Here is a 12337-nt window from a genome sequence, read left to right as displayed (position 1 = left end):
TGTGCTTTCAGAGTGATGGCTTTATTCACCAAAAACTATGTATTGCTGAAAATGGAATAAAGTTGCAAGCAAGATTCTTCAAAATTCTGTGTATGAGTTGGTACTTGTCCAAATTAGAATAGTTTTGCAATTGCAAAGGCCTGTGTTCTACCAAATGTCAGTCTGTTCTGAACTTAAATGGAGTGGAAATAGTGGGAAAACAGATGGAGGCACAGGCGGAAAGTCATGCTTGATGACATCAATTGGGCCAACCACATCTAAAGTTGCTACCTCAAAAAGACATACTTTCTAGAAAAATATTGTACTTTCATTGATATTATCACCATTACAAAATCACTTAAACTGATGATGAGACATAAAACTAACTAGTAAAGTCAGATGCCTTACCAAACAGCTCAACTTTACTGGGCTCCTGTAGGGCTCATCAGGGGAAATCAACCTCCCTTAGCTAATAAACAGTAATGACCTGCTTCCCGAAACGTATCGGAGCCTCCCTTCATGTCAGCGTGGTGATGAGGACGAAACAGCGGAGCCAGCGGAAAGACAGTGCGCCCGCGGTGGCTTGGTAATTACTGTTAATTGGTTTAACATGGGGATGGAGGGAAGAAGGATAAGAAAGAAAAGGGGTGGAAAGAAGGATGGCATGCTACCCTCGATCTCCTTCCACGGCTCGTTTGATGTGATAGGGGGTGTTATCGCAGCTCTCTATCAGCCAACTGAGCTAATGTAGAAGCGGGAAGGGAGTCAGTTAGTATTAGATACCACATTAGTGTGGTAAAAAAAATAAAAGATAAACTTTATAAACATCCATACATAGTGTGTAAATGGGAAAAACATGTAAGCATAAAAAATTACACTATATGAATGACAAGGACATGAGTGTGCGCAAATTTGGGAAATAAAGATAGGCTAAAACATAAGCTGGATGTGAATATGGTAGCACGCAGTCACTGTAAAACACACTTAGATTAGAGTGCCTGAGGAAAACTGCTCATCCAGATAAGACTGGCAATGTGAGGGCCATTTGATGCATAATGAGCCTCCTATCAGTGCCTGTGAGCACAGAGATGAGGTGTAGACTATTCCCGTGCAGCTCAGCACTAATACGCTGACCGTAACCTCACAAAACATGCATCGAATTATCAAGGCAATGCAGTTAGTGTAATTTAACTCAATGAAGTCAAAGTCCATAAAAAAAAAGAAATATGACGGAAATGCCAGACACTTCGACACCCAGAATGTACTAACATTGGGCCATTGGCCCAGAGCTGATAAAAGAAAGAAATGAGAAAGAACATTTGGCAAATATTTCCATTCCATCTGCACCTCTTTGCTGCCCTTCACTTCCCTGATTTTCACCTCTTAGTAAGCCTCTCGAGCTTAAAATGACAAAACATGTTCCTTTTGAAAATCTTGTAAAACACTTAAGGCATGGTCAATGACTTTCAACAAAAAGAATGTTATGATAAGCTTAAAATGGAAAATACAGAGAATGTCAACCTCAAAGGGTGATGTTCCCCTTTTAAGTAGTACCCTCAATTGTAGCAACACCTCCAGGTAGGAGTGGCATGCAAGTTCAACATTATGGTCAATTGCATTGTACAATACTGTAATATATGAGGAATTATATATATGTATATATAATAGGTTTGCCATCACCTTAAACTAAAGTAATTTTCTCAACACTCAAATCATATAATCTTTTCCTACACCACTGGAAAAAAAGAAAAACATGTTCCCAAATGAGCTCATAAAATAAGGTGCCCTCTACTTAGGGTTTATGACTGTTCACATTGAGACAATCAGCCGTAAAACCCCAACTCATGTGAAAGCATCCTCCAATAAGCTCATCTTATGGAAGAGCAATAAAACCCCTCCGCCAAGGGCAGAAAACTACCATTTCTCCTCAGCACCATTAAAGACATATTGCTACTTCCACTGGGTGATGTTAAAAACAAAAAAAGAAAACAACCAAAAGTGTGATATGTGTTTTGAGGTAACAGGTTGCAATGGACAATTCCAAACTGCAGCAGTAAAATAAAATAAAAATATCGTAAATCATGACGAATGCAACCTTTCTAATGCTCAGTATTGTGTCTGCACCATTTTGACTTTTGTGTTGTTTATTGTTGTTACATCTGGTGCACGATCAGGTGTACTAATGTGAATGTATAAAAATAAACTCCAGATGGCCTTCCAAAGCCTAAAAATAAGATATATATATTTTTCTAAGAGGCTGAAAAGTGCAAAGAAATGTGACAGCCACAATCCAAAGAGCAACATTGCCTTCGGGCACTGCTTCAGAGACAAAACATTGCTTACCAGAGTCATTATATCACCCACATTGTCCCAAGCTCCATTGGGCTTAATAGTCCCGCATAAGTCACAGAACATGTCCCCTCTTAGTCAATACAGCTTAAGTGCAATGTCAATATTTTAGTTTAACTGCTTTCAGATGTCACAATCACAATAAAGTATATAATTACAGATTATGAAGCTGTGCGTGTTCATGACATGATAAAATGTGACTGCTGCTTTGAAAATAGAGTCAAGAATAATATGACACTATAGATGCTGCCTTATTTGTCATTTACTTTCAGCAACTTAAATCAACTTAGTATCCTTTGAAGTAACAATATGTGACAAAAAGTAACCCTGACAAATTCAGGTTGAAAAAAATAGAGTTAGAATTTAAACTTTCTCCTCTAATACCTTTTCCATAGTGTTATATTGCTCCCACTCAGAAACCATAGTTTTGGCACCTGCTTTGTCTCCTACTCTCTCCTATCTATTGACTGTGCTCCCTCTTTTCATCTCTAAACCTCAGAAGCACAATGCAGGTTTTAGCCGAGATGGGAGAAGCTGGTGATGGCTGCTTGACTTCATCAGCTGCATAAGCCCGAAAGTTAACCAGCGCTGGGCCAGTACGCTTTCAGTGTGTAATCTCTGGGTGATGTGCAGCAGCACCAATGAGTCGTTCTCCTAAGGTGTGTATGGTGGGAATAAGGAAGCAGGAGGCTTTGAAATGTGAAGTATACTGCAGTTGAAGAAAAGTTTTCAATATTATACCACAGGGAGAGACAATATCATTGATGAGGGGTCAATGTGTCAAACATATGCATGCCTGACACAATTCCTTTGGGTTTATAAAACAACATTTAATGAAGAGGAACTTTGTGTGTTTAAGAATGCACTGCAAGATCTGCTGCATTTTGGTTGTTACGTCAATCGGATACAACTGCCAGATGCAAATATAAAATGGAAAATCAAGTTTGAATGCATTGGATGAGGAGACCGAAGCAAAAGCGGCTCAATCCATCAACTGATTTGGACAGGAAAACGTAGCCTCTCTGAAGCAGAGTGCCTTTAATGTAACTGTGAACTTTACACGCACTGTTACCAGGCTGTGAGATCACATCCAGAATCATTTGGAAATTGGGGAAAATTGCTGCAATGGTGTCAAAGCCCTCAGGGCTATCATCCTCTCTTTCCCTTGAGCCCCTTTCAGACATGCCCCCAAGTCCAGTTATGTGACTGTGTTTAAATGACATATGCTTTCGTGTGAAAAGAATGTGCTTTACTCCCACATTACTCAGTGATTTACTGCCTAGTGACCACAGGTAGTTGTCATTGTGAATTACTTGTGGTCAACATTCTTCTTTAGAGGAAGGTTACAGAATAACAACATTTATTAAGCAGTAGGTCAAAAAGGGGGAAAAAGAAGATGGAAAAGTGAAAAGATAGTGATGTCTGACAGCTGTTTGCTCATCAGGCTGAGGAAAACACTTAACACTTTCGAATGGGATGGTGCAGGACTAATTTTGCGAGAGATGGATATGCATCGCACAAACACTCACGTGGTAAACTGCAGGTGGCTAAAAAAAATAAAGGTGTATTATCCTCATAGAATATGCTCCTTCTGGTTTTAGATTCCACCCCTAACCCTAAACCTAACCCATGCCGGCATACTCAGCAATGTCTGAAAAGAAGCAAGCCGGAAATGTTCTGGGCACATGGCCCTATGTCTGGAAAGACACATTCCGTGGAGATTCCGGATCAAATCGAACAGCAGATGTCTTTGTTTCTATCCTAATGCCAAAGAATAATATTGGTGAAATCTTTGTTCTTAGAGAAGCAGGAAAATGGACAATTAAGGGCCACTGTAGTATTTTCTGCTTCTCTCGAGGCAAACATTTCCATTACAGGCAAGACATTTTATTTCAATTGAATACAGCATGCAATTCTACTCGGAGTATGAGGCAACATATATAGTGTAGCAGTCCACAGATTTGTGTTTGGGCATAAATGGGTTCAATTTTTTCTTGTGAATGGTTGTTTGTCTTTATATATGCCCTCTGGATGACTAACAGCTAGTCTGGCCTGAAATCAGATGGGATAGTTGGGTATATGTTTTCATACAGAGAAAATATAAAGTGAATAGATATCCTTGGTACACAGGTTGACATGAAGGCAAAGGAAAAAAGCTTCCATTTTTTTCTAGTGTAACAAGTGTGATAGCAGTCCTACTATTTTTCCAGAAAGACTCCAATGGGGCAGAGTCACTCTCACATAGCCACATACCAGGTCAGGCTTCACATGTTAAGCATAACAGGAATCCGTTCAATAGACAAAGGGAACCCATTTGGACCCATTTCACGCATGATGTAAGGCAACTAGCTGAGAAAGAAGGGCGACAGTGGATAATAAATGGGAACCTCTCCCTCTGCCTCTGGAGAAGGAATGTCTCTTCCCACTCTTTCCTGTCAGCGAGGAAGTGAAGGCTTCATGCATGTTATGTTCTTCCTATGAAAGAACTTGAGAGAAACTTTGGACAAAGTTTGTTCCAAGTTTTCAGCCTTGCTGTATTTTTGAAGTTTTTCATAAACAAGCATGCACAAGCGAACATAAGCCAGTCTTTACAGATCAGAAGTGTCCTGCTGTGATGAGAGTCTATAAAGGGATCTGTCATCATAAACGTCAGAACAAAGCTTTGTATTCATACAGAAAGGGTTGATGCGGAACAATGAACACCTCTTGTCTTCAACATACCTTGTGAAATATTAAGCAAGGAGATATTCCGGGTCACCACAATGATTTTTAAAAAGTTACCAAAGAAAACAGTTAACTCAGTTTCCAACTATTGACACATTTTGTTGAGAAAAGTGCAATCTATTAGCAAATTTTAGAGCAGAACAAAGCTTTGAATTCACACAAAGACGGCTGATGCTCAACAATGAACTTGTCTTGTCTTCAACCTTCCCTGTCAAATATTAAGCAAGGAGATACGCTAGGTAACAGCGATCATTTTGGAAAAAAAAAAAACATTACAAAACATTCAACTCACTGCTAACTATTGACGCATTTTGTTGAGAAAAGTGCAACTTACTAGCCAATTGTCAAGTTATTTGGGAAGGAAATCTGTTCCAAGTAGCTTTACGGAGTCCGTCTATACAGTGCAACAGTGACACCACAGTGCCCCCTGCTGCACCTGAAGAAGATGCAAATTATGGGTGCCGTATATCAGCAACACAGCCTGGAACTCCCATTTTCAGCCAGTGGATCATTGTGGCACCCTGGAGAGCTGATTATTCTTCTGACGTGTGCTGTCATTGACATGCTCCCAGTTCACGTTGAGTGAATCAATGCCAAATGAGGAGATGCTTTGTATACATGAACAATTCTCTGGTGCCCTCTTAACTTAATGGGCTTTTTGTTGTTGTGTGTTCCATGGTTACCTGGCTACCTGAGAAAATATGCAGCGACTGGAAGATTATTCACTTCTGGCAAAGCTGCCTGATGTGATAAGTTGCTTCAGTAGAGATAAAAACATTGCTTCTTGTTGATATGTTGTATTCATTTACATTATAATGCTCGTTTCAAAAGCATTTGTAGAATAACATTAAATAATTAATCAATAATATCCCATGTTCAGCATTGGTATAGTAAACCTTTAGCCAGAACTACATCGACACAGACTAGAGGGCGACTTTAACTGCATATGTTCTGCTCCTTTCTTATTTTGTATGTTTGCTTATTGGTTTTTCATCAATGTAAATGCATCAGAAAGAGCTTTGTAATACTATACTGTCAATATAATAAGTTTCTGTGGTTGTACCAGGTCAAAAGAGGTAACAAAAGTCATTTCAGGGTGAGATTGATTTCTATTCTTTTTTTCGGACATTCAATATTTTTACAAAAATGTTTTGTGCACTTCTCCCAAAAAAATTCCAACATTTTCCTCGTGAATGAATGTCAATCAGCCGGAAAAAAGTCCAACTCAAAGAAGGACAAACTACTGCAATATTGTAGCTGTCCTTGGACCGGTTAGCATTTTTTTCCAGACTATGACTGCCCACTGTAAGGGCCCTTGGGCATTGTGCAACCCTATTTTAACCCTCAATGTGTTCAAGACTATTGGCATATTAATTTGTAAATGTTTATGTAATTATTTCTCATTTTATTTATTTTCACAGTCTCTGCAATGACTAACAACTCTAAAATAATTTTGAATTATTCCCTAGTATATCAGCAACTTTGCAAGTGAACGAACAAACCATCAAATCTGTTCGCCAAAGCAATTAAACAGCAATCTCCTGTGAACTTTCTCCTCCACCAACCCACCCATGAAATTCAGGCATTGAGATTATGTTCCACTTGACATACACAAACCTCCACTGACCAAGCTCCTTAAACAAGAGAGGACACCATCTGATGTGGTATATTATCCTACACACAAACACTCTATACTCAATTATAGTATATCAGGTACCATGTGCAGTTTTGAAGCGAAAGCGGCGAACATAAAGAGATGGAGGAAGAAAAAAAAGACCAAAAAAAAAACCTCAAACACACACTGGCGCACACACCAGATGAGACCACCTGTCTGTGTAGGAGCGCCACAGGCACCATCACCTGCTGTCAGGAAAAGAAGTCTTTGATATTCATATCAACCTGCAGCTCCACACACTCCAATGTAATACCTCTCGCTTGCCTTTTTCTAGCTCACTCCCAGACATAATAATGACACAACACAAAAGCCAAGCGTGGAAAATCTAGCAGCAGAAGGTTTGATCTAAAAGAAAACACAGCGCTATGTCGGGAGCGGAACAAACTGAGAACCATGGTGTGGAGTGAAAAGACAACTGAGAGCGTGTCAAATCACCGAGAAGGCGCAGAAAGTTTTGCCAAAAGTAGAACAGCAATAAGAACACGACACAACGCCACCATACGCCGTCGGGAAGTGGTACAAGTAGCAGAGGAGTACAATATTTTCTAAGCAGTGAGGGTGCTTTGGGCCAGGCTCTGAAAGTCCTGCCAAATTGCTTGCCCCATCACTCCAACCAACCCCCTTCAAGATGGCCAAGAGCAACCATGACCAGCTTCCACATCATAACAGAAAAGAAACCCCAGCTGGTGGTCATAATAGAGAGGGGAATAAAAGGGTAGAAGCATATTCAACCTCATTTAAAGAGCACACTGCATTAATACTTGAAAGAATATCTTTTTTAAAGACATCATCTTCTTCAAGTGCAACTTTTGTTTCTTTTCCCCTCTCTGACTAATGAATGCATCCTTTTTAGGCTCACGTTATTAATTTTATTTAGCCTGCCGTTCTTCATTTTCCTATATTTACTTTAATGTATAATTTTTCTTGGGTTCTGATAGAATTTGAAAAAACGCCCTCTCAAAAATGTGACTATTTCTTTCCTCTCATTGTGTATTCTTTGACTGGTGCAACTCATACTCAGTTGTGACTTATTGTCCAAAAAATATGGTACTTTTGAAACCTAAACCCCTCTACTAAATGCATAATGCATAAACTAAACCAAGAAAATCCTCATAAAGCCTTCTAAAAACTTCTGACACAACACAATTATTACTGAGATGCTAGGCCCTTTTTGGAATTAAAAGGTACAAAACGATTAAGGCATGTTTAAGTAGTAAAACAAAGCAATACTCTAAGCAAACCTAAGACACAGTTTCACAAAAAGCAGCCGTCCGTGTGCGAGCATATGGATGAGTGTCTTCTAAATGAAAATACCCGCTTTCATTTGCTCCTTAACAGGCAAGACACCCCACTTACTTCTGAATGGGTTTAGGGTGAATAGTCTACTTGCTCACAAATAAAATGGACACACATTCACATAATGAGCTACAACTGGGGGGTCTCAAGCCTGAAGCACATCTGTCATACGACGGACATAAGGACTCAAAATTACCATGCAAAGGAACAGACCCTACCTGCCGCATGTAGTGTGATTCTTTTCTTCTCTGAATAGAAAAAAGGGAGGAATATGTGGGAAAAAATCCACTGGTAGTGACTCAAATTGGCTCACTTCCCTACAGATGCCCTCCACACTGAATGCATACATGCATTTGATTATACATGTACTTGACTGGCTCCATTTAATAACAGTTATTTATTGTTTTGAGACCAAATACAGAGTTGAATTATCGAAGACTATTAAACATCATTCCTATCCTCTCATACAAACTGAAGCTACTGGCGCTGTCGTGGTGATGGAGCATGTACTGTATGTAAGCCTTAAGCATTAGAGAACAGAACCCAATGTAATCTGAAGAGCCCTTTTAAATCAGCACAGAAGCAGTAAGAGTGTACTCCAATGCGTTCAGGGGGATTCAGCTGCCTGGCTGCGGCAACAGGCGAGCCTAAAGTGCTCACTACCAAGCTTAGCTCTGCAGCGTTGGCACCGCCACCCTGCCTCCACATGCCAGTGTCAACTTCAGCTCTTACAAAGCCAGCCGCGATGCCAGATTCAGCTTAGCTCACAGTCACAGTGCCTACTCATCAATCAGTATGTCTCTTCTCCTTAGGCCCTCTTCAGTGGTTCTAAAGTAAACGCTTTCTATCTGTAATTACTTGATTTAGGCCATGAGATATATTTTTGTTTCATTTTTCCCAGTTTTAAAATAACTGTAGAACCAAGAATAGTAAGAGCTAAAGATTGATCAAATGTGAAGATTTTACAGTATAATCACTGTTTTACATCAGGATATTGCACTATATTATAGGAGAAATTGTGTTTGTTTCCTTTTTACTCATTTTGCTCTAAGGAAGTAATAAGACATGGCATAGAATAGAATGTATGTAATGTGATTCAGTCACCAAGTTGATGTATTTGACCTCTCTGTGGCTGTTGGTCCCTATAGGCACATCACTTCTCTTTGGTGCATCCATTCAGAGGTATAGTAAAGAGTGCCAGAAGCTCAGTAGGAGGGCCTGTATCTGTCATCTTCATTCAGGGTTTGTCTCTGACCCAATTATTTTCCCCAAGCACCAACACAAAACAGCACAAATAATAAGCTTGTTTGGCAAAATACCTACTCAGTCATTCGAACCAAAGAGCCCCTGACAGCTGTCTAACAGGACAACCTTTCCTTTCTATGGCAGACACAAATAAGGGGGAGGGGGGACATATTGGTGTAATTGATTTCCAACATATGTATTTTATCTTACTATGGCAAACAACCAGTTACATTACAAGACTGTATTTTACTGGCATATATATGTATATATAAATTAGATGAATAAAACATGTGGTGCTTTGTGTGGGGGAGTAGCTGTCATTGATAAGGTATCCAAGACATCTATGTGCCTTTTTGTTTATATTGCCTCCAAGCAGAGAGATACATTTAGTGATGTGACCTGAATTTTTTCATGTTTCTACCAAAAGAAAACAGCTTTTCCAACTATGCATTTCATCCTCGGGCAATTGCATTTATGTCATATTGCATATGCGATGTGATGGTTGGGTTTCTACATAATATATATATGCTCATATATACATATACACACATTTATGTGTGTATCATAAAAAAATATTTTGAAAAGGCCGATAAATTACCATAAAAGTGGTGTATTTATAGATGTTGTACATGGATAAAATGACCAATAGGCCATAGAGTTCTTCAAAGTATAAATCCTCAGCCCCCCTGATGGAGAGGAGCACAAAGACTGTGATTACATTGGATACATCCCCTCTGTGAGGGATTATAACAGTGTGAAGGCGGTAGCTGCTGAAAAAGGGACAACAATCTTTTGCAAAGAGTGGCTACAAAATTGCCGACCTAATAAACAAACAAAAATGTGAAACATTCAAAGCCTTATAGAGAAAATGAATAGGGAAAAAAATTGCCTGCTGTTACTCATAAATATCTGAACAGAGCAGTTGAAGTGAGGATATTGTGCCCACTGGCAGATGTATCACTGACTGATGTTCCTATATTCTGACTACATTTAACTATAGTACGTGTCCAAGAATGGCAATTTCCAGTTGATATACAATACTAACTGCCAGGATGTCCTGTTGTCTACTTGGTAAAAATGCATGTATTAATATGTGTATGCTTAGCAATGTGTCTAATGTTGATGTAATATTAAAAAAATACTAATAAAAAAATACATTGTTAAATAGTATAATACATTGTTCCTGATGGTTGATCATACATGAAAACAAGGTCACCCACAATAGTCTACGGTCAATGTCAAAAGGCTTACTTTCACACAGTGAGTCACATGCACACATACATACTTAGTGATTTGTAATTAGTCTTTGATTTCCCCAGCGGTGGTCTGGAACCAGGGGGGGCAGCTGATGGGACCAAGCTTTACCCTCGGCTAATTTCACTCACAGCTTGAAATCAACCCAGAGCGGGTGCCCACTCGGTGCCAACAGCCATTGCCATGGCAATGCCAGCTTCAGAGCCCCCAAAATTGCAAAAGGACCATCATGGGATTACAAGAGCTATTTGTATTACTATATTTACTATTCATTTAGCCTGAATCTTTAAGGCTTTTCTCATAACAAAGTCTCTCATTGGCCATTTACCAGGTTCTAAAAAGAAGAAAAAATACATCCAAAAAATATGAAGCTATTTCAATTCAGTAACAAAGCGGGGCCATTTATACCATACAATTGTTGTAGGGCAACACTAAGCATCTAAGAGAAGAACGTGAGCGCCTCATAGTGTTCTAAAAGTGAAAGTGTACTCCAATCAAGTGTCTTGCCGAGGCCTCATTAGAGGATCCACTAATGAGTATTTTCGAATTTTCACTCCTGAGTATTGGACGGTGCATTCAATCAATGTCAATGGGAAAGGGCATCCTGACTCACCTCTGCCCATAATAGAGCAGACCAGACTTCAAATACCAAGGGTCCAAATATCCACTTCACTTGATAATCAATGTCACCTCAGCAAGTTGTGCATAGAGCAAGCCAACATAATTGATGACCAGTCCAAGCAGGGTATATACTCAACAGTACTTATAGGAAATAAACTGGGATCTTATCCAGCACTAAATGATTTTGATTATTAATTTTAGAGTTAAACAAATACAAAATATCCTGCAGCAACCTTTCCCATAATTTTGCCTACACACTTTTTTAATAATATAAATTGCACTTAATGCCTACAGTTCAATAATTTCAACAAAATACCAGCTCCCACAAGTATGCAGTTAGCAAACTATTGATTTTGTGTCACATGATTGATGCTCAATGGAATTGTTCACTAAAGTTGAACATAATTGTTGGTAATTCTCATTTTTATTGATTAAAATGCTTTCCTATGAATTGTGTTGTCATCTGCTGCAAGGATTACCATTGCACATATTCAAGTAATTTGCAGCCATTTCAAAGCATGCAAAGTGATTGGCTTTTATCCAAATGTTTTCAATCTATACATGTGCAATGCATATCAATTTATTCATATGTATTATTTAGATTCCTGATTTTTTTGTTATTGGGGGGGTATTATTGTCTGTAGTTAAAAATAATCTCCACTTGTGGGCAGCAAAGAACCAGAATTGCTGAAACAGGAACCAAAATGTTTTGAGTGGTATGTCAACGAATGGAAGAATTAAATTATTGCTATACAATCAATATATCTTTTTCAAAAGGGGTCACTTAAAAAACTGCTGGCAGTGGCCGTCTAATTCATTTTGACTGGAAGGGGGAGAATGAATATTCATTTGTCCCTCCCAGTCAAAATGAATTAGGTGTTTAGCCCCGTCTGTGGTACTGAAACCAGAGCATTCAAAGCCAGTTTTCCTGGATTTGGGGGATTCACAGGTATTCACTTCCTGTTGATTTTGAGTACCTGGCTAGTCATTTGAGAACATTCCTTGGACATGTCCTGTTCAGAACCCCAAGGTAAACCAGGAGTAACCCAGAAATGCCCTGAAATCAACAGATGACCTAGAATGCCCCAAAATTAACTCACTGCATGCGATAGATATCTAATGTATCAATATTTCTTGTATTACCATATCATGAGGTAATTATGATTGTGAGACTTGTATTACACGGAAATGGTT

The 12337-nt window shown here is 39.0% G+C and overlaps 1 protein-coding gene across 4 annotated transcripts in view; it reads right to left on the bottom strand.

Annotated features, from left to right (window-relative positions):
* LOC144209268 (partitioning defective 3 homolog) overlaps positions 1 to 12337 on the bottom strand; it is a 234425-nt gene that overhangs the window by 208418 nt on the left and 13670 nt on the right. The window contains exon 1 of one of the 4 annotated variants that reach the window (XM_077735474.1): positions 5387 to 5589. The exons of the other annotated variants lie outside the window; for them this stretch is intronic. The gene's annotated coding sequence lies outside the window, so the exon portion shown is untranslated. Of the gene's footprint in view, positions 1 to 5386; positions 5590 to 12337 lie in introns of those variants that run through there. 4 annotated transcript variants of the gene reach the window in all.

Source organism: Stigmatopora nigra, chromosome 16 (assembly GCF_051989575.1).
Source record: "Stigmatopora nigra isolate UIUO_SnigA chromosome 16, RoL_Snig_1.1, whole genome shotgun sequence".
Taxonomy (NCBI): domain Eukaryota; kingdom Metazoa; phylum Chordata; class Actinopteri; order Syngnathiformes; family Syngnathidae; genus Stigmatopora; species Stigmatopora nigra.
The sequence above is the reverse complement of the archived record's forward strand: the minus strand, read 5'-3'. Positions and strand labels throughout refer to the sequence as shown.